At 40.9% G+C, this 21,639-nt stretch overlaps 1 protein-coding gene across 3 annotated transcripts in view; it reads left to right on the forward strand.

The window, feature by feature from the left end:
• The first annotated feature begins 2,181 nt into the window (after window positions 1-2,181).
• Window positions 2,182-21,639, forward strand: part of LOC113219838 (tau-tubulin kinase 2) — a 174,738-nt gene continuing 155,280 nt past the window's right edge. For 2 of the 3 annotated variants that reach the window (XM_026447835.1, XM_026447837.1), the window contains exon 1: window positions 2,182-2,577. The gene's annotated coding sequence lies outside the window, so the exon portion shown is untranslated. Of the gene's footprint in view, window positions 2,578-2,682; window positions 3,254-21,639 lie in introns of those variants that run through there. The other variant, XM_026447836.1, reaches the window with a different exon arrangement.

Raw genomic sequence — 21,639 nt, forward strand, 5'->3', positions numbered from 1 at the left:
AAGGTCTTGTTATGTTGCCCAGGCTGGCCTTGAACTCCTGGGCTCAATTGATCCTCCTGCCTCAGCCTCCCGAATAGCTGAGACTACAGGGGCATGCCACCATGCCTGGCTAATTAAAAAAAATTAAAATCCAGCCGGGCGCGGTGGCTCAAGCCTGTAATCCCAGCACTTTGGGAGGCCGAGACGGGCGGATCACGAGGTCAGGAGATCGAGACCATCCTGGCTAACACGGTGAAACTCCGTCTCTACTAAAAAATACAAAAAGCTAGCCGGGCGAGGTGGCGGGCCCCTGTAGTCCCAGCTACTCGGGAGGCTGAGGCAGAAGAATGGCGTGAACCCGGGAGGCGGAGCTTGCAGTGAGCTGAGATCTGGCCACTGCACTCCAGCCCAGGCAACCGAGTGAGACTCCATCTCAAAAAAAAAAAAAAAAAAAAAAAATTAAAATCCATGTTTCCATGATAATTTTTTTTTTTTTTTTTTTTTTTTTTAACAGAAGGAGTCTCCTTACATTGCCCAGTTTGGTCTTGAACTTCTGGACTCAAGTGATCCTCCCAGCTCAGCCTCTCAAAGTGCTGGGATTGCAGGCATTAGCCACTGTGCCCTGTGCCTGGCTCCTATAAACTTCTTTAATTTTTAAAGAAAAATATTTACAGAAACCCTAATATTTTCTTATTCAAATTACATGATTGGCCAATATTCTGAAATGAATGAAATACTCTATTAGACGTAGTAATGGAAAAAGTAACTTATGGTTTTAATCAGTAGAAATAAAAACCAATTTGGCAACATCTTTATGTTTGCATAGAACAAGATGAGCTGCATCATCACTTGCCTTTAATATACATTTTGTCCTGCTTTTAATCCAAGGATCTGGACATGACAGATAGTAGAGACGCCTGCTGTTTTTAAAAAGAATGGCAAGAGGCTGTGGCACTTCCTGAACAAGAAGAAACAGATTCTATAGGAACAGTTCCAAGACTGAATATAGGATTAGTCATTTACCTTTCTACATTCTTAGTCAGCTTTATTGACAATGTCACTTGAGTGAAGAAAAGGATTTAAAGTAAAGATGAAGTTCATAATTCATTGCACTCTTTCCATCCATGGCAGACCCCTGGGGATCATTGTGATTCTTAAGTAGAAAGGACATTAGATGTGGGGCGTATGAGAGACCTGAGTTTTCATTCTGCCACGAATTAGTTTTATAACCTTAAGAAAGCTGTTTAGCGTTTTTGGGTTTTCTCTACTGTACATTGGTGGGCAAAGATGGGAGAGGTGCTTAATCTTAAGGTTTTCCTTCACCAAAGCGGCGGACACAACACTAAACAGAAACGCATCCTGCACAGCGTCCTTGCTCCGCCCTCCTCGCTTTTCTTTGAAAGGCTTTAAGCAACTCCCGCATACACTTGCTTAGCATCGCACACTGGTGTGCACCGGGGCTGCTCATTGAGTCTCTAGCTGGTGGTGTTTCACAGAGGGAATGAAATCTTGCTCTTGGGTTGTGAAACCGTAAGGACACTCCGGTCTCTAGGCTGACATTCGTTTATGGAAGTGCCCATCTCCTTTCCTCGTCACACCTAAGGCCCTTCCCCGGTCCCCCAAAGATGATTAGCTTCACGTTAGGCGGTTCTGGGGACGGCGCCAATGTGCGGGATCCTGGCAGCGCTGATGCTGAGGAAGAGGATGGATCCTTAAGGCTTGCAGGGCCTCACGATTTGGGCCCTTCATCGCGACTGCCTCAGTGTGTAATTTCGTATCGTGACAAAGCATTTCCGATTTTATTCCGAAAAGCCCAACCCTGGGGTCCCGACCATCCCTCTATAATCAATGTAACTGTCAAGCTAGGAAAACACCTATGTGCGCAAACTACTTGTCTCGGAAGCCCTACTTCTCTCCTCGGGACGGGCGGGGAGTTGCGGCTGTGGCTGGAACTACGAGGCCCAGAATTCCTAGGCGCATGCGCGCTGCCATTGTGATGCTCCTTTCCCGGTAACTCGCCCTCTCAGGCAAACCTGAAGATAGCGGCAATTCTCCGGTGGGGGGCGGAGACGGTTTCTGACCGACTCTCCGCCCCCTTCGTGATAGGCAATGGGATTAGCCAACCGACGCTGCGAGTTCGGAACGCACTCTCCAATCAGCACTTGTAGCGGAGAGGTGGGCGTGCGCGCTGGCAGGGCAGGTGGGCTAGGCTGTGTCGGGTTACGAGGGGGGAGAATAACGTCGGGTCGGGTCAGCGGGCGCTGCAGTAGTCGCCGCAGCGGCGATGGGAGCGGTGGGGACGAGGCGGCGGCGGCGGCAGGAGGGGGAGCAGGTGCTGGCACAAGAGCAGCGGCTTGGGGGAGCCGGCAGCAGCAGTAACAGCAGCAGCCGCCGCCGCCGCCAGTAAACGCGGACGGTACCCCAGGGGACTACCCAGCCGGCCGGCCCTGGAAGCCGCGCTCGGGTCCCGCCGCAGTCGGCGGCGGGGGATGGGCAGGCAGTGGCGGTCCCGCCTGCTGAGGGTTAACCCCCGCCGGTCCCGGTCCTGAGCTGGACCAGAGCCCTCCTCCAGAAACCCCTGCGTCCGCCACGGCCCAGGTAGGACACACCCCCCCGACCCCCCGGGGCGCCGCCCTGCCCCAGTCCCGACCCCCTCCTCCGGCCGCACCCCTCGCCGAGTGACCGAGCCTGCTGAGGAGGGGAGGGGTACCGGGGACTCTCAGGTCGCTGCAAGCCCCGGGCTCGTGCTAGACCCCGTCACTCTCCATCTCGGAGATCGTTCTGGTTCTGCCCCATTTCCCCGAAGGCTGCCGCCCCGTTTTGCCCGAGGCTTTGGGCGTCTTCACTGAACTTGGAGGGTCATGAAGCTTCGTTCTGCGTCTCTCTCTGTGGGTGACCCACATATCACTCGTACTTATGCCACTCCTGGTACCAGCACCGAACACGAAGGATTCCTAGGAAATCTGAGCGCTTATTTCCCACCCACCTCCCCAACTATAATGGAAAGGAACATGGGACTACAGAATCTGTTTGCTGTGTTGTAACGACAGTGAAGGCCGCGACTTTCTTGTACTTAGGGTGCTGAAGTAATGATCTGAGGGATTTGCTCATCATTTGCTTTGACAGAGATGATGCTGACACCCTGGGATGCTGTGGGAGGGACAAAAGACCCACGTATATGTTCTGTCAAATCAGAGAAGTAAATCCATTGGGATGCCAGGATACTTTATCCTACAGCGAAGTTAATTTTGTTTCCGTCGAGGCTACAGTAGAGGTAAAAATGACATTGAGTTGTACTTTGAATTAAAGTTGATGGCTAGTAGCAATGATGGTACTAACTCTTCTCTCTCATCACTTTAGAACTTGTTCTTTCTTTGAACACTAAAGAGGACAGTTTTATTATACAATTTTAATAATGTGAAGATGTTTTGTTATTCAGTAGAAATTGAGTTTCTGTGTGTGTAGGAGGGTCATGTTATGAATGGGCACATGTAGACACACACACGCAGAGGGAGGATCCACTCAGTGTGTTTTGTTACAATGTTTGGTTCTGAGCCATTCATAACAGTTGCATTGGTATCTAAACCCTGATTTGCCACAGTATACCACAAAGATATGTTGGCTGTGTACTTTTGGCTAAATGGAATAGAATAACGTCCATTTGGGGACAGAGGGGGGAAATGATTTTAACTTATCGAGGGAATTGAATGCTATGTATTGCTGGCTTTCTTTCCTTTTTTTTTTTAAAGAAAGAAGCAGTAATGATGACAAATACAGCTTAATATGACTAATCTTGAGGCATTTGTCTGAAGTCAAAAAAGTTTCAGATAATAAGTGTGTGTTATATTGTGATCTATGCAAATTGAAAACATTGAAGGAAATCTTTGATTTAGAAGCTTATGTTTTCCTATATGAAAACATTTTATCAAGACTCGGAAAGGGACATTTGAAGCATGGTTTTAAAGGCAAGTTTCTCTAATATTTTTCTTTTATGATAGAATGTTAGGAAATGCTTTTCCCCCTCTTCCAGTTTTAGACACATAGAAGAAATTAAAGTCCATAACTTCATTAATTTAATATGTAATATCAAATTGATGCAAATTTCTACATTGGTAGGGGGCTGACTGAGAATAATGTATCTTGCTCATTATCTTGTACTATGGTTAATACATAATTTAGTAAATTCTCTACTGCATTATATATGACTTCAGTTTTTTGTATCTTCTTTTGATTTTAAGTGCTGATTATTTTAATACTTAAGGAAATCTGCATGAGGTTAGACCTCATTTGCTTTAGCAAATTGAACTCAATTATGTGGGGCTTCAAATATCTTTAGATGTAATACTAGAAGGGAAGTTTGTATAATTTAGACAATTTTTGAGGGTATTTTACTTCTAAAAAGTGCACTAAAAATATGGCAACAATAAGTTACTGGTTTTTCACAGTAAATGAATATTACAGATCCGAGTTAGCTGTGATCATGGAATTTAAATTTCACTTTGGTTGGGGGCAGCCAATTTTTTTATATGCTTTATGACTTTAAAAAGTAACATATATCCAGATGACTGCTTGATTGCAACTCATGAGAGACTGAGCCAGAACCAGCTACCAGAGACACTTTCAGATTCTAATCCTCAGAAACTGTGTGAGTTAATAAACGTTTGCTGCTTTTAAAAAAAAACAATAATTCATGCCTGTAATCCCAGCACCTTGGGAGGCCAAGACAGGAGGAGGCCAAGGCACTTGAGCCCAGGAGTTTGAGACCAGCCAAGGTAACACAGGGAGATCCTGTCTCTACAAAAAACAAACAAACAAAAATGTAGCCGGGCATGGTGGCTCACACCTGTGGTTCTAGCTACTAGGGAGACTGAGGGGGAGGATCAGAGGTTGAGGCTGCTGTGATCTGTAATTGCTCCACTGCACTCCAGCCTAGGTGACAGAGCAAGACCCCATCTCTTAAATAAATAAAAATCTATGACAAGGGAAAGTGTTTATGATCATTATTGAACTAGTAAGAACTGAGTTGATCAGCAAAATAAAAAGTCTTTGAGAATTATGGAAAATATAGCTATAGCTTACTTCTTTCCACACTTTAAAAAAGCTCCTATAGGAAATATTCCTTTATAAATATATAGCCAATAGTCTTTTCAATTTGAGGGTATGCTACTCAGAATTACTCTAGTCATGTATTCATGTTTTGCTCTTGTTGAGGTTTTTGAGAGACACCCAAAATGTAGCCAGAGCTATTTCTGTTTATTTGATTAGTAATATTGCAATATACCTTCAATATTTATGGATTTTTGAATTGAAATACATTTTATTCAGTTTTATTTCCTAGTCTTTTTTTTTTTTTTTTTGTCATCCAGCATATTGTAAACAATGTGTGGTAGTGGAAGTTTTTTCCTCAGGCTTCAGTGGATAGAACCTTTTATGCTGAAAATACTGAATGCTTTTAAGTTTAATATCATACTTCCATATTTGGTGAAAGAGCCTTTAAGTTCACATGAGAAAATTCAGTTTTTTAGAACTAAATTTTGAGCATAAGAACAACACATATTACTACTCAAAACTACCTCATTAAAGTCTGGTGATCCTTGACTATAGGTTTATAGTACAGATTGAAATTATGTTATTACATAATTTGAATGTCAATTTTGCTAGATAATTTCATCTTTTCAGTAGGTGATTTTTAAATAGACTTCTTAGTATATTTTCATTAATGTCATGTGACTTTATTCTTGATACTTAAGTGAACATATAGTACTTACAAACTTTTGTGAACATTTTGGATTTTTTTCCTTTGTTTTTTTTTAACCTTTGTCTATATAATCCTTCGTGTTTTGGAATGTTCATAGCTGTTTTTTATTGTGTTATAGGAATTTGTTTTCACTTCAGTTAGGGTAAAGCTTCCCAATGTAAAAAACTTGTGTCCTTTGAAAAGAATCTGGGATGTAACAGTGTCTCCTAAAGAATGGAAGCTAGTAAGTAGCTTCTTAGCTCCCTTTGGTAAGCTATCAAGACTTAACCATGTTTTCAGAATCATTATTTTTTTAAACAGAGAATTAACATCTTTATTGAAAATAAGAATCAGCATTTAAAAATGTTTGAATTAGAAAACATATTTTCCATTATATTTGTTTTTACCAAAATGCTTGTATAATTAATACTTTAACATTTGTCTTTTTCTTTCTGCAGTTTCAAAGTAGTTGCCTTTAAAAAAATGAAGTTGCACTTTTCCTCATCTTGTTCTAGCCATATGATCCATTGAAAGACTGTATTTTGTTCATATTTGTCCAACATTTAATTTTTCACGTTATTTATTATAGATGAAGTTTGTAAAGCCTTTTTAAATTTCTTGATCCTCCAAGTGCTTCAGTTTCTAAAATATCTAAAAGTTTTATCACCATTTTTTAGCTGGGCATGGTGGCTCACGCCTGTAATCCCAGCAGTTTTGGAGGCCAAGGTGGGTGAATCACTTGAGGTCAGGAGTTGGAGACAAGTCTGGCCAACGTGGCGAAACTGCATCTCAACTAAAAATAGAAAACTTAGCAGGGTGTGGTGGCATGCACCTGTAATCCCAGCTACTCGGGAGACTGAGGCAGGAGAATTGCTTGAACCCAGGAAGGGGAGGCTGCCGTGAGCTGAGATTGCGCCACTGCACTCCAGCCTTGGTGACAGAGTGAGAGTCTGTCTCAAAAACAAAAACAAAAATCACTTTTCAATGACCAATAAGGCAAAGATGAGGGGAGGAAAATAGGAAAAAATGAATAACCAAAGAAAAAAATGTGAGCCTTGCCTCTCATGGAAATTTGATTTAAGAAATATCATCTGGAGGCTAAATTATATGGTAGATAATAAACTAGATTAGGACTTCTTTTCTGCTGGATTTCCCTAGCACTTAAAAATTCAATATATCCAAGACAATAGTCAGTTCTCTTTTTAACTTCCTTAATTCTATAAATAAAGGCATTATCATTCAATCATACAGGATCAAAACACACATTCTCTCTCTCTCTCTTTTGTTTTTTTCTTTTCTTATTTTGGCTCCCTATTTATCCTGCATCTTGCCCACATAAAACCTCTGCTTTCTTTCTTTTTTTGGAGACAGGGTCTTGCTCTGTTGCCCAGGCTAGGGTGCCATGATCATAGCTCACTGCAGCCTTGACCTCCTGGGCTCAGGCAGTCCTCCCACCTTAGCCTCCTGGGTAGCTGGGACTATGGGCATATGCCACCACACCTGGCTAATTTTAAAAATTTTTGTAGAAGTGGGATCCCAGTATGTTGCCCAGGCTGGTCTTGAACTCCTGAGTTCAAGCAATCCTCCCACCTCAGCCTCCCAAAGTACAGGAATTATAGGCATGAGCCACAATGCCTAGCCTTCTGCATTTTATTTCCATTGCTACCACCTTACTTCTGTCTCTGTGAAACTTTGAACTACTGTAGTCATCCCCATCTGAGGGGCATGCATTCCAAGACCTCCAGTGGCTGCCTGAAACCTCAGATAGTACCTTACCCTATGGGTAATTATGCTTTTCCTATACATACATAACTATGATAAAGTTTATAAATTAAGCGTAGTAAGGGAGTAAAAACAATAGCTAATAATAAAATAGAACAGTTATCATAATATGCCAGCATCACGACTCTTGTGTTTTAGGGCCATTATTAAGTAAAATAAGACTTAGTTACTTGACTACAAGCACTGCTGTGCTGAGACAGTAATCTAACAACCGAGATGGCTACTAAGTGACAAACAGTAAGGCAGCATAGACAGTGCGGATACATGCTAGACAAAGGGATGGTTCACGTCCTAGGTGCAACAGAGCTAAACGGCTTGAGATTTCATCACCATACTCAAAACAACGTGCAATTTAAAACTTATGAATTGTTTATTTCTGGAGTTCTCCATTTAATATTTTTGGACTGTGGTTGACCGTGGGTAACTGAAACTGCAGATAGTGAAACCATGGATAAGGGGGATTACTGTATAATAGTAGCCTCATTCCTTGATTGAATACTTGCTAAGCATCTACCATGTTACTGTGCTAGGGGTTAGAGATTTAACAGCCGACAAGATAAATAATCTGCTCACGTTTGGAGCTTACAAATAGTGGAAGTAGACATTTGCAGAGGAAGGAATTACAAGTGTTCCAAGTATTGTGAATGGAAGATGCAGACATGAACATTTAACAGACCTAACAGTCAAGAGGTAGGTTCAGGGAAGAAGTTTCTGTTTCATCAGCCACAGTTCATTCTACATACTTCATCAGGTTCAGAGGCTAGTGGATATATTATCCCTATAATTCGTTAAATAATTAAATAAATAATGAAAGAATAAATGTTTTTAAATTTAAGAGGCTATTTGGAATTAAATGTCCACACAACCCCTGAAATAGCTTTAGACAAGTTCTTTCAGAACACAAGAACACTTGGAAGTGTTTTGTCCTGAAGAGTCCCTGTTCTCCCTCCAATATGGGTTTCTGCTTTGGATTCTCCCAAGCCTCAATTGCTTGAATACTGACAAAGTTCCTATGTTATGTTTTCACACACACTGTTTGAACCATGAGAAGTTAGGACTGTGTTACCAGAAGCCAGAGTAGAAGCCATGGTTACAGGAAAGAGGTGTTCCAAGTAGATGGATATAGTGTCTCTGTAGCTAGGGTCCAGCATCTTATAGGTGATTCATTAAATGTACAAGTGATTAGGATATATTAGGATATATTATATTATACTGTGCCTGGCCAGTTTTGCTGTTTTTAAAAAAAGGAAGTTAAGGCCAGGCAGGGTGGCTCATGCCTGTAATCTTAGCACTTTGGGAGGCCTAGGCGGGCAGATCACGAGGTCAGGAGTTCGAGACCAGCCTGGCCACTATGGTGAAACCCTGTCTCTACAAAAAATACAAAAATTAGCCAGGTATGGTGGCACACACCTGTAGTCCCAGCTACTTGGGAAGCTGAGGCAGAAGAATCACTTGAACCCGGGAGGTGGAGTGAACTCCAGCTTGAGTGACAGAGCAAGACTCCATCTCCAAAAAAAAAAAAAGGAAGTTAATATACTTAAAATAGTATTACAATGAAGATACAGAAAAGGTTCTGTATTGATTTTTCTTTGTCTTAGTGGGAATCACAGACATAATGCTTTGCTTGGTTGATTTGGTTATAGTAGATTTTACTTGAGGAATGATTTTGTTTACCCAAGGAATATTTAGTGTTTTCCTTAACAATCTGGCCATGTAAGTTACACTGTACTTCCTGTAAGGGAAGGATTTGTTTATGTGTTGCTAGTGTGGTAGCCAGGGAGAGGAAAACTAGGTTGTTTACACTTTTATTTTGTTGTCAGTAATTGTAACCATACTGACCTGTAAAGCTTCTCTTTACTTTTAATAGATATTTTACTTAGATTTATTGAGCTCAGAGAGATTGCAGGTTGCCCGAAGTATAATTTACCTCCCCTGAAAGTTTATAAAGAACAGTTGAAGTATGAGTGGTGAATAAACTTACCTTCTCTTCTTTTGCCATCAGCAAATGGAGTTCTTTACAAATCTTCATTTCTTTTTACTAACTCTTCAGAGGAGCTCTTGCTAAGATCTATGGGATAAAAATAAAAACAAAAACAAAATCCCATTGGGCTTATCCTATCCTTGCACCTTATTTCTGTTGTTTATCAGTATATTAGATGCCTTGAAAAATTTAGCAGGTGTGTACTCTTTGTAAACTTGTTTCTACACATGATCTTGTTTTATTTTAAAACATAACAATTTAGATACTTTTTTTTTTGAGATGGAGTTTTGCTCTTGTCACCCAGGCTGGAGTGCAATGGCACGATCTCAGCTCACTGCAACCTCCGCCTCCCAGGTTCAAGCAATTCTCCTGCCTCAGCCTCCCGAGTAGCTGGAACTACAGGCATCCGCCACCATGCCCAGGTAATTTTTTTTTTTTGCATTTTTAGTAGACATGGGGTTTCATCATGTTGGCCAGGCTGGTCTCAAACTCCTGACCTCAGGTGATCCACCCACGTTGGCCTCCCAAAGTGCTGGGATTACAGGTGTGAGCCACCAGGTCTGGCCAAAGAGTAGAATCTTATATAAACTATATGACAGTTATAAAACTGTGCTATTTGGTGAATTATCTAGTTTCCCTCCTAAATGTAGGAGAAGTTTATTCCTTTAGCCTGAGAGATAATAGTGATAGTAATCGTCTTCTAAGTGGACTTTTTTTTCCTCTTACATCATATCATCCTCCTGCTCCTGAAGGGGTGCCTTCAGGCCCACCCTGTGCCACCTTGCCGACCGAAACAGAATGATATCCATCCTCTTCCTAGCCTGGTTTTTGCAGTTTGAACTCAGTTTACCTTTCAGGCCTATGTATTCTTTCTCCCAATAAGCACCCTTTTCACGTAGACCAAGCTTATCCAACCTGCGGCCCATGGGCCGCACGCAGCCCAGTATGGCTTTGAATGTGGCCCAACACAAATTTGTAAACTTTCTTAAGACATTATGAGCTTTTGTAGTGTGTGTGTTTATGTGTGTGTGTTTAAACTCATCAGCTATCATTAGTGTTAGTTTATTTCATGTGTGGTATAAGACAGTTCTTCCACTGTAGCTCAGAGAAGCCAAAAGATTGGACACCCTTGATGTAGACTAATCTTATCATTTATTTTCCCATGCTTATTTGTATGTTATGCTTATTTCCTCTTCTGTGCTTTTGCATACCTCCTTAGTTAACTTTTGCCTTGAAACAAAGCACCCCAAAATTTAGATGCTAAAACAATAATTACTTATGAGTTAACTGTTCTGTGGGTTGGCAGTTTAGGCTCAGCTGAATAGTACTTTTTTTGGTCTTGTTTGTTCTCATTTATATGAGACAGTGGGCTAGCTTGAGTTTGTTCTCATGAGTCTGGGCTCCAAAAGTAGCAAAAGAGGGCAAGTCCAGTGTATAAGTGCTTTTCTGGATTCTGGGTCATGTTTGCTAATGTCCCATTGGCCAGAACAAGTCACATGGCCAACCCGTTTCAGAGAAGGAGAAAGGAACCAAAGGAATGATCTACCTCTTTTGTTAGAGACAGGATCTTGCTATGTTGCCCAGGCTGGATTGAAACTATTGGGCTCAAGCAGTCTTCCTGCCTCAGCCTCTCTAGTAGCTGGGATTATAGGCATGTGCCACAGTGCCCAGCACAATCCTATCTCTCCATAGGATATGTATCAAGGGCACATTGCAAAGGGATATATGTACAGGCATGGGAGAAATATGTGGCTATTTTGCAATCGACCAGACCCTCTTCTACAAATCATATCCACCTCTTGTAAGAAACTTTGTATGACAATCCTAGCTAGTATTAACCGCCCCGTTCAATTTTTTGTATGCATTTGGCCCTTACAAATTGATCAAATTGATGTAGGTTAACTTTTTCTATTTTTTACCTTTTTTTTTTTTTTGAGATGGAGTTTCACTCTTGTCACCTAGACTGGAGTGCAATGGTGCAGTCTCAGCTCACTGCGTCCTCCGCCTCCTGGGTTCAAGCGATTCTCCTGTCTCAGCCTCCTGAGTAGCTGGGATTACAGGCACTTGCCACCATGCCTGGCTCATTTTTATATTTTTAGTAGAGATAGGGTTTCACCATGTTGGCCAGGCTGGTCTCAAACTCCTGACCTCGTGATCCGCGTGCCTCAGCCTCCCAAAGTGCTGGGATTATAGGCATGAGCCACGGTGCCAAGTCCCTATTTTTTTGCCTTTTGAACCCAGATAGTTACTGTTAATTTCTGTTTTTGTATTATGTGTTCTCATTCAAATATTATTTTGGAAATAATTATTTTTTGAAATAATAACTTTTTTTCCCCTGGTTGTTAACTCATTAAGGGCAAAGCTATGCATTATGCTTCTTTTTTCTCTTCCATGTATTCATGACAATTTATTGAATGAGCATGTGTTAAATTTTCAAATCAACTGTCCAGTTATTTGCCGAAGGACTATTTAATTTCATTCAGCCATATGGGAGGTGAAAGGTTCTATGGTAGGTATTAGGCTAGATGCTAGATGAGTAGAATTGAATGAGTAGATGCTCTTGACCTCAAGGAATGTGTACTCTATTAGGAAAATGTAAATTGTGTGCGTGCTTCTAAGGTTGTTTCTTTATTCCAAACCTATATTTCTGCTTCATGCTCAACTCACAGGTTAGCTGGCTTTTTTTTAATGTGTAGATGGGGCACTCTTCTGCTGTCTCTCACATTGCTAGATTATTGTTGCCTAATCTATTCTATGTCTGGCTTTCTCTGTTTCTGGTTTGTATAACTATTATTTGTTACTGTTCTTTATAAGCTATATTAATCATGGTGTATATAAAACATATATGTGCAGTTTAAGGGATAATTAATTATAAAGCCAGTGTTCAATAAATAAAACATTGCCAGCATCTCAGACTCCCGTTCCTGATCTCACCTGCCTTTTTTGTTTTGTTTTGTTGAGATGGGATCTCCCTATGTTGTTTAGGCTAGTCTCAAACTTCTGGGCCCAAGTGATCCTCAGCCTCCCTAGTAGCTGTGATTACTACAGGTGCAAGTTGCCTGGCTTTCACCTACTTTCTTTACCCCAGAGCTATCCATTCTTATGATATTTGTGATAATAATGTTTTTGCTTTTCTTTATAAACTTACGATCTATATTTGCATCTCCATTTAATGTAGTTTAGTTTTGCTTATTTTTGAACGTTTATCTGTAAAAGGGCTCATACTGTGTATATTATTTTGTCTTGCTTAACTTGTTTCAGTGTTGTTTGTGAGATTTATATAGTTCATATTTAATAGCAATATAGCAAATATAGCAATATTTTCTTCATTTTCTTTTTAGTGTAGTTTTGTGGTAAGTGGAATAATGGCCCCCCAAAATGTTCATGTCATAATCCCCAACACATGAATATGTTAACTTATGTGGCAGAAGAGACTTTGCAGATGTGATTAAATTAAGGCTCTTGTGAGAGGAGGATTTTCCTTGATGATCTGGGTCGATCCGATGTAATCACAAGGAGGTGCTCATAAGAGGGAGGCATATACTTTGTCAGAGAGAGATAAGGAGATGTGACAGTGGAAACAAGGGTCAGAGAGAGATTTGAAGATGTTATACTACTGACTTTGAAGGTGGGGGATGAGGCGGTAAACCAAATAATTCAGGCAAGCTGGGCCTGGTGGTGCACTTGTATTCCCAGCTATTTGAAAGGCGAGGCAGGAGGATCTCTTGGGCTCAGGACTTTGAGACTGTAGTGTGTAATAATTGAGCCTGTGAATAGCTAGCTACTGCACTCCAGCCTGGAGAACATAATGAGACCCTGTCTCTTAAAAAAACAAAACAAAAAAACGAAAACAAAAGCAAAACAGAATTCAGGTGGGTCCTAGAAGCTAGAAAAGGTAAGGAAATAAATTCTCCCTAGAGCTTTAGCCCAGTAGAAGCCCAGACTTCTGACCTCTAGAGCTATTAGATTATAAATTTGTGTTGTTTTTGCCACTCAATTTGTCATATTTGTTACGGCAGCAGTAAGAAGCTGCTATATGAATGTACATACTGGATGAATATACTATGATTTATCCATTCTTCTCTTGCTGGACATTTGGGAAGTTTTTACCATTTATGGACAATGTGACTGAACATTCTTGTACCTGTTTGCTGGTGTGCATAGAGGAAAGGTATTTCTAGGATATATACCTAGTAAAGGAGTTGCTGAGTCACAGGGTATGCATATCTTCAGCTTTCTTTTATAATACACTACAATACCATTTTCAAAGTACATTCCCTTAGCATGCACACTGGACGATTAGCAAGCAACAACAAAGTATATTCCTACTAGAGGTGTACAAAAGTCCTCACTTTTTAATTTAAATACTTTCTTCTGTGATATTAACTATGATAATGCTTCTTTTATATGGGTGAGTACTCAAAATTTGCTTCAAGTTAAAACACATTTGAGAACTAATCCATACTTTTTTTTTTTTTTTTTTTTTTTTGAGACAGGGTCTTGTTCTGTTACCCAGGCTGGAATACAGTGGCACAATCATGGTTCACTGCAGCTTTGAACTTCTAGGCTCAAGTGATCCTCCTGCTTCAGCTTTCTGAATAGCTAGGACTATAAATGCATGCCACCACACCTAATTTTTAAAATTTTGTACAGACGGCATCTTACTATGTTGCCTAAGCTGGTCTTCAACTCCGGGGCAGTCGTCCCACCTCCGCCTCCCAAAGTGCTGGGATTACAGGTGTGAGCCACCTCGCCTGTCCTAATCTGTACTTTTGCCAGTCTAAAAATAGTAAGTGGCATTGGTTTATTTTTATTCCCTTTTTGATCAACTAATTATATTAACTTTATTTTTAAAGCTTTGTTTTTTTTGAGACAGGGTCTCACTTTGTCATCTAGGCTGGAGTGCAGTGGCATGATCTTGACTCACCACAACTTCTGCCTCCTGGGCTCAAGCAATCTTCCCACCTCAGCCTCCTGAGTAGTTGGGACCACAGGCACATGCCACCATGCCAGGCTAATTTTTTTTTTGTAGTGATGGGGTTTTGCCATGTTGTCCAGGTTGGTCTTATACTCCTGGGCTCAAGTGATCTACCTGCCTTGGCCTCCAAAAGTGCTGAAATTATGGTTGTGAGCCACCATGCCCAGCCAAAAATTTTTTTAAATTGAGGTAAAGCATGCAAATATAATTTACCGTCTTTACCATTTTATATGTACAGTTCAGTAACAATAAATACATTTATATTCTTTTTTTTCCCTTTCTTCCCCCTCCCCTTCCCCTTTTTAGCTTCTGATAAACCACCAATCTACTCTGTCTTCATGAGATTCACTCTTTTAGCTCTGGCATATGAGTGAAAACATATAACATTTGTCTTTCTGTACTTGGCTTATTTCACTTAAGGTAATGGCCTCCAGTTCCATCCATGTTGCTGCAAATAAGAGCATTTCATTCTTTTTTATGGCCGAATAATATTCCATATTTTCTTTATCCGTTCATCTGGATAGACAGTTAGGTTGATTCCATTTTGGCTATTGTTAATAGTGCTGCAGTAAACATGGGAGTGCAGATATCTCTTTGCTCTATTGATTTCCTTTCTTTTGGATGTATACCCAGTAGTGGAATTGCTGGATAATATGGAAGTTCTAGTTTTGGTTGTTTTGGGGAACCTCCATACTGCCTCCATAGATGGCTGTACTGATTTCCATTCCTACCAGCAGTGCATGAGGGTTCCCCTTTCTCCATATCCTTGTCAGCATTTGTTATTGCCTTTTTCATATAAGCCATTTTAACTGGGGTGAGATGATACCACATTGTGGTTTTGATTTACATTTGTCTGATGATTAGTGATATTAAGCATCTTTTCATATACCTGTTGGCCATTTGTGTTTCTTTTTTTTTTTTTTCTTTTAATGAGGCGGGGTCTCATTGTATTGCCCAGGCTGGCCTCAAACTCCTGGGCTCAAGTGATCCCCCTGCTTTGGCCTCCCAGAGTGCTGAGATGATAGGCATGAGCCACTGCTCTTGGCCCATATGTCTTTTTTTTTTTTTTTTTTGAGAAATGTCCATTCAGATCTTTTGCCCATTTAAAAATCAGATTATTTAATTTTTTTGCTATTGCGTTGTTTGCACTCCTTATATATTCTGGTTAACTCCTTGTCAGATGGATAGTTTGCAAATATTTTCTCCCATTCTGTGGGTTGTCTACTTTGTTGATTGTTTCCTTTGCTGTGCAGAAGCTTTTTAGTTCGATGCAATCCCAATTGTCTATTTTTGCCTTGGTTGCCTGTGCTTTTGTTTTGTTTTTGTTTTTGTTTTGTTTTGTTTTTCTGAGACGGAGTCTTGCTCTGTCGCCCACGCTGGAGTGCAGTGGCCAGATCTCAGCTCACTGCAAGCTCCGCCTCCCGGGTTTACGCCATTTTCCTGCCTCAGCCTCGCGAGTAGCTGGGACTACAAGCGCCCGCCACCTCGCCCGGCTAGTTTTTTGTATTTTTAGTAGAGACGGGGTTTCACCGTGTTAGCCAAGATGGTCTCGATCTCCTGACCTCGTGATCCGCCCGTCTTGGCCTCCCAAAGTGCTGGGATTACAGGCTTGAGCCACCGCGCCCGGCCAAGTTGCCTGTGCTTTTGAGATTTTACACAAGAAATCTTTGCCCAGATCAGTGTACTGGAGTGTTTCCCCAGTGTTTTCTTCTAGTTGTTTCATAGTTTCAGGTCTTAGATTTAAGAAGTCTTTAATCCATTTTGATTTGATTTTTGTGTATGGTGAAAGATAGGGGTTTTTCTATTACTAATAACTTTAAAAGTAAAATTATAACAATGCAAATGCTGTAATTTAATTAGTAATGATATTAGTAAGGTAATTTTCTTTTGCTGACAAAAATATTTTTGTATGAATTTGATAAGTAGTATTTGTATAATAGTTTCAATTCTGGGCCTCTGTGCAAAAATGATAATTTCCTTTAATATTTAAGTGGTACAGGACCTGTTTTGGACAGTATTATGTCTGTGAATGTGACCGTTTCTCTTCTGTTGGTTAGGAAACATGCAGAATTACTTAAGTAATGACTACCTTTTTTTTTTTTGAGAGGGAGTTTTGCTCTTGTTGCCTAGGCTGCAGTGCAGTGGTGTGATCTCAGCGCACCACAACCTTCACCTCCCAGGTTGAAGTGATTCTCCTGCCTCAGCCTCTCTAGTAGCTGGGATTCTAGGAATGTACCACCATGCCCGGCTAATTCTGTATTTTTAGTAGAGACAGGGTTTCTCCATGTTGGTCAGGCTGGTCTCGAACTCCCGACCTCAGGTGATCCACCCATGTTGGCCTCCCAAAGTGCTGGGATTATAGGCGTGAGCCACCACACCCGGCCAATTTTATTGAGCACAGTCAGTGAACTAGGCACTGTGATGAATAAACACTTTACATATATCTTAGAACTTTTAATGCTTAGCAACTGTCATTACCCCTTTTTTTTTAATAGATGAGAAAATTGAGGTACAGAGAAGTTAAGTAATGGGCCCAATAGCCAGAATTTGAATCTAGGTACAGTAGTCTAGTCTTAATCTCTATTTTGTGAGGAGTTCCTCGAGTTAGAAGACAATAAACTTATTGTAGTGTTATGTTAATATCTCAGATAATACTGTTTTAGGGAGTTCTTTTCGTTAAGTCTTGTTTGGTCTGGCTTATGTTTCTTAAAGTTCCTATACAATTTAAAAAATATTTCCTGGCTGGGCATGGTGACTCATGCCTGTAACCCCAGCACTTTGGGAAGATCTCTTGAATTCAGGAGTTCGAGACCAGCCTGGGCAATATGGCAAAACCCTGTCTCTCCAAAAATTTAGGTAGGTGTGTACCTGTGGTTCCAGCTACTTGGGAGGCTGAGGCGGGAAGATCATCTGAGCCCAGGAGGTCAAGGCTGCAATGAGCTGGGATCATGCCACAGTACTCCAGTCTGGGTGACAGAGTGAGGCTCTGTCTCAAAACAAAACAACAGAAAACTTCCCTTTGTGCCTCTTATTCTTATTTTTGTTCTACTTTATCTTTTTTACTGTATTTGTATATGTGAATCTATATAACTTAAGTTACATACAGTTTGGGGCCAAGTGTGGTGGCACAGGCCTGTAATCCCAGCACTTTAGGAGGCCAAGATGAGTGGAGAGTGCTTGAGTCCAGGAGTTTGAGACCAGCCTGGCCAACATGGTGAAATCCTGTGTCTGCAAAAGATACAAAAATTAGCCAGGCATGGTGATGTGTTTCTGTAGTCCCAGCTACTTGGGAAGCTGAGGTGGGAGGATCACTAGAGCCCAGAAAGCTGAGGTTGCAGTGAGCCAAGATTGCACCACTGCCCTACAGCTTGGGCAACAGAGTAAGACCCTGCATCAAAAAAAAAAAAAAAAAAAAAAAAAAAAAAATATATATACAGTTTGATGTCTCATTTTGAGCCCTTTAATTAACTTCACCAAATATCTGTTGATTAACTGCAAAGCTCAATACTTGGTTATGGCAGAGGATAATGATTATGATGTGTGTCTTCGTCTTCAAGGAGTTTATAATCTAGGGGATTGTCAGTGTTTACTTATTAATTTGTTGGCTATTTTCTTAGTCTTTTTCTACCCAACAGATTTTTTCAAATGACTTTTCACCACATGTTATTCTGCATTTACAAATTGAATCTCTGTTTAGTATGTTCTGTTCATATTTTGATCTTCTTTTGGTTTGTTTGGCAACACCTCCAGAGTTAGCATCTTTGTCAGAATTAGTCTGCTATTTACTTCCTATGTTAGGTCATTAAGGATATTACTAAGGAGGAATTTATTTAATTTCTGTTTTCTTTAATTTCTAGTTTTCTTGCACCAAGTTTTTTTTATTATAAGTCTTACTGAAAAAATAAATCTAAAATAATTATTGGCAATATTGGTACTATAGCTAAGTTATTAATTTTTCAGGTATAATCCATAGTCTAGAACAAAAAAGGAACCTGTGGTCGTACATAACTTTGAGAAACTATCACCCTATTACCGGTGAAGCCTGGTATATAGTTATCTATTGCTGCATAACACATTACTCAAAACTTGGTGTTTTAAAACAACAACATTTATTATCTCACAGTGTTTGTGGGTCAAGATTTTGGGTATGACTTAGGTGGATACTCTGTTTCAGGGTCAGTCATAGGCTGCAATCAAGGTGTGCTGCAGCCATCACAAGGCCCAGCTTGGGAGGGATCTATTTCCAAGCTCATTCTGATGGTTGTTGGCAGGATTCAATTCCTATAGTTCGTTTGAGAGCCTCAGTTCTTTGCTAGCTGTTGGTCTATTATAAGCAGAATCATGTAATCTTCTAGCAGAAGCTGCCTCAATTCTTTGCTATGTGGGCCTTTCTATGGGGTGATATGGCAGCTTGCTTAATCAGAGCAAGTGAGTGGAAAGAGCCAGAGAGAGAGAATGTGAGCAAGATAGATGTCACAGTCTTTTCCAACCTATCTGGGAAGTGACATCCTATCACTTTTGCTGTATTCTGTTCATTAGCAGTAAGTCACTAGATATAGCCCACACTCAAGGGAAAGGATCAATAGCAGGAGTTGAGGGTCATTGAGAGCCATTTTTAGAGACAGTCAGCCAAACATGGTGTCTTATAGAATTCCTGGTCTTTCTCCTAGTGTTCGGTTCCTAATTGGGACAGGTCTATTCTTAGATTTATTTCAGTGTACTGAAGGACTCCACCCAGGATACCATTTGTCCCATGATTTTTCCACTGGTAATTTAGAGTGAGATAGTGAAAATTATTTGGCTTTTATAGTTACATCTGAGGAGTGCCTGGTAGTCTTATTTAAAATTTAAACTTTCCTTTTATTATGGTAAAATATGCATAAGATTTTCTTTTTAAGCATTTTTAAGTGTGCAGTTTAGTGGCCTTAAGTTCATTTCCATTGTTCTGCAACCATCATTACCATCTGTCTGTAGGACTTTTTCATCTTCCTAACTGGAAACTCCATACCCATTAAACACTAATTTTCCATACCCCCTCACCATAGCCCTTGGTAACCATCATTCTACTTTCTGTCTCTGAACTTGATTACTCTAGGTACCTATTATAAGTGGGATCATATAATATTCGTCCCTTTGTGCTGAATCATTTCACTTAGTGTGATGTCTTTATGGTTTATCTGCATTTTAGCATGGTTAAGAATTCCCAGCCGGGCACAGTGGCTCCTGGGCGACAGAGCCTGGGCAACAGAGCGAGACTGTCTCAAATTAAAAAAAATTAAAAAGAATTCCCTTCTTTCTTTCTTTTCTTTTCTTTTTTTTTTTTTAAAGAAACAGTGTCACTCTGTTGCCCAGGCTGGAGTGCAGTGGCGCGATCTCCGTTCTGTGCAACATCTGCCTCCTGGGTTCTAGTAGCTGGGATTGCAGGTGCACGGCACCATGCCTTGCTCATATTTGCATATTTTGTAGAGACAGGGTTTTGCCACATTGTCCAGGTGGTCTCAAACTCCTGAGCTCAAGCGATTCTCCCACCTCGGCCCAGCAAAGTGCTGGGATTACAGGCGTGAGCCACTGCTCCTGGCCCTGTTTGGTTATTTGAGGAACTGCCGCACTGTTTTTCACAGCAACTGTCCCATATTATATTCCCACTAGCAATGCAGAATGGCTCACCAGCCATTTCACATGATTTCACATCCTCACCAGCACCTGCCATATTTATTTTTTATAATGGCCATATTAATGGAAGTGAGCTGTTGTGCCATCACACCCGGCTAATTTTGTATTTTTAGTAGAGATGGGGTTTCACTATGTTGGTCAGGCTGATCTCAAATTCCCGACCTCAGGTGATTCGCCTGCCTCGGCCTCCTGAAATGCGGGGATTACAGGTGTGAGCCACCGCGCCTGGCTGTGGTTTTTTTTGTTTTTGTTTTTTGAGATGGAGTCTCCTCTGTTGCCCATGCTGGAGGGCAATGGCATGATCTCGGCTCACTGCAACCTCTGCCTCCTGGGTTCAGGCAATTCTCCTACCTCAGCCGCCCTAGAAGCTGGGAATACAGGCGTGCTCCACCACACCCGGCTAATTTTTGTATTTTTAGTAGAGATGGGGTTTCACCATGTTGGCCAGGGTGGTCTTGAACTCCTGACCTCAGGTGATCCGCTCACCTCGGCCTCCCAAAGTGCTGAGATTACAGGCGTGAGCCACTGCGCCTGGCCTTCATTGTGGTTTTAATTTGCATTTTCTTAATGATTAGTGATGTTGGGGCTATCTTTTCATGTTTATTGACCATTTGTTTATCTTCTATGGACAAATGTCTATTCAAGTCTTTTGTTCATTTCTTCCAGGTTGTTATTTTATTGTTGAGTTTTAGGAGTTCTTTATGTATTCTACATGTTAATCCCTTATCAGATATATGATTTGTAAATATTTTTTCCCATTCTGTGGGTTGCCTTTTCACTCTGTTGATAGTATTCTTTGATGCACAAACGATTAAAATTTTTTTTAGTTAAATTTTTATTTTTTTATTTTTTTAGAGATGAGGTCTCACTATTTTGCCCAGTTGGAGTTGAACTTCTGGGCTCAAGAGATCCTTTCATCTTAGCCTCCCAAGTAGCTGGGACTGCAGGCATATGCTACTGTGCCTGGCCAAAAGTTTTTAATTTTGATGAAGTCCAAATTTATTTTTTGTTTTGTTTTGGTATTGTATCCAAGAAATTGTTGTCAAATCCAATGTCTGAAATATATTACCCCTATGTTTTCCTCTAATAATTTTTTTTTTTTTTCAACATAGAGTCTTGGTCTCTCACCCAGGCTGAAGTGCAATGGTGCGATCTCAGCTCACTGCAACCTCCGCCTCCCAGGTTCAAGCGATTCTCCTTGGCTCAGCCTCCCGAGTAGCTGGGATTACAGGCACGCACCACCACGCCCAGCTAATTTTTTGTATTTTTAGTAGAGATGAGGTTTCACCGTGTTGGCCAGACTGGTCTCAAACTCCTGACCTCAGGTGATCCACCTGCCTCTGTCTCCCAAAGTTCTGGGATCACAGGTGTGAGCCACTGTGCCCGGCCTTCCTCTAATAATTTTATAATTTTAGCTCTTAGGTTTAGTTTCTTCCTTCATTTTGAGTACATTTTTGTATATGGTGTGAGGTAGGAGTCCATCTTTTTTCTTTTACATGTGGATATCCA

This window comes from Piliocolobus tephrosceles, unplaced genomic scaffold (assembly GCF_002776525.5).
Source record: "Piliocolobus tephrosceles isolate RC106 unplaced genomic scaffold, ASM277652v3 unscaffolded_108, whole genome shotgun sequence".
NCBI lineage: Eukaryota > Metazoa > Chordata > Mammalia > Primates > Cercopithecidae > Piliocolobus > Piliocolobus tephrosceles.